Genomic DNA, 1,927 nt, shown 5'->3' with positions numbered 1-1,927 from the left:
GGAAATCTTCAGAAAATGTTAAATATTTTGGAAAAAATTTTAATAAAGTTTTAAATTTTATTTTTTAAATAGAAAAGTCTCAACTTTTAATTTTTTGAATAAAAAAGTCCAAGAAACCGACCAATTTATTCAATTCAGCCCTTGTAGCCTATTCAGCAGGTCATTGGACTAAACTGTTAATTTTTCCAAAATAATAAGACTTTTCTGCAGATTTTGTAAAAATTTATATATAATGTATCAACATATATTTATGAATTTTTTTAAGTTTTATTTGTATACGTTTCCATGTTTTTATGTATTTTAAATGTAGAAATGTATTTTTTTTTATATATTTATATGTATTTTTAACCATTTTACATACTTTTATGTATTTTTATGTGTTATTTTTTATATATTACATATTTATATGTATTTTTACGTATTTATGTATATTTTTAAGTTTTTTATATAGATGTTTATGTATTTTAAATGTATAAATATATTTTTTACGTATTCATATGTATTTTTAAGTATTTTTTTTTATATATTTTTATGTGTTTTTCTATGTATTACGTATTTATATGTATTTTTATATATTGATGTATTTTTTTTAAATATATAGATGTTTATGTATTTTATGTATTTTAAATGTATACATATATTATTTTACGTGTTTATATGTAGTTTTAAGTATTTTACATGCTTTTTTTGTATATTTTTGTGTGTTTTTTTATGTATACGTATTTATATGTATTTTTATATATTTATGTATTTTTTTAGTTTTTTACATAGATGTTTACGTATTTTTATGTATTTTAAATGTATAACTGTATTATTTTTACGTATTTATATATTTTTTACTTTAAGTCGTCTACACTATTTAATCAAATTCGCACAACTTTTTCGAGTATGTCTAGAAGATTTTCCTACATACCCACATATTTTAAGCTTTTCTCATTTGATGTTTAATTTCAAGATAAGCGAATGGGAAAAGCTTAAATGTGTGGGTATTTAGAAAACTCATCTAGACAAACTCGAAGAAGTTGTACGAATTGAATGAAATGGTGAAGATGACTTGTAGTAATAAATACATAAATACGTAAAAAAAATATTGTTATACATTTAAAATAAACAAAAATACATAAACATCTATATAAAAAAAACTTTAAAATTACATAAATACATAAAAATACATATAAATACGTAATACATAAAAAAACACATAAAATACTTTAAAATATGTAAAATACTTAAAAATACATATAAATACGTGAAAAAAATATGTTTATACTGTAACACCCCGGTTTTCAGGTATTTTCAAATCCCTCCTTTCGTTTTAAATTTTGTTATTTTGGTCCTTGGATTGTAAGGAAGTAGCCCTAAGAATCCTTAGTGACAAAACGGTAATTTTGGGGCAAGAGGTGTACGCTAAGCGTATAAGGGCGCACCCTAGTATACTCGACATATACATATGTACGCTAGGCGTACTTATGTCCAAGTGAAACCCTAATTTTTAGGGTTTGTGGGGGTATTTAAGCACCTTTATGGATCATTAACCCTCAACTTTTCATCCTCCAAGCCCTTGAGTTGTTTTTGGCAAACCCTAACCCCATAAGAGAGTGTTTTGAGCTAAAAGTGTGTCTTATGTGTGCTTAAGGAAGAAGGAGTTGCATCAAGGAGCTTAAAAGTTGAAGCAAACTTGTGGATCTTGGATCATCACCTTCTTGGGAAGCTCTAGAAGGTAAAAAGTCTTCACCTTGATGTTTGGTTTGCTTGGATCTCATTTTTGGTAGCTTTATGTGCTCTTCTTATCCCAAAAGTCCCATTTCTATGCATGTTTTGTGTTGGACGTTTTAAGTTGTCATTTTAGACCCTAGGAGGGGTTCTAAGCCATAAAAATGAGGTCCCTTTAGCTAGTTTGGCTCCATGTTTCTTGTAGAAGGTGTTA

This window comes from Lactuca sativa, chromosome 6, assembly GCF_002870075.4.
Source record: "Lactuca sativa cultivar Salinas chromosome 6, Lsat_Salinas_v11, whole genome shotgun sequence".
NCBI classification, from domain to species: domain Eukaryota; kingdom Viridiplantae; phylum Streptophyta; class Magnoliopsida; order Asterales; family Asteraceae; genus Lactuca; species Lactuca sativa.
Note: the sequence above shows the minus strand (reverse complement) of the source record.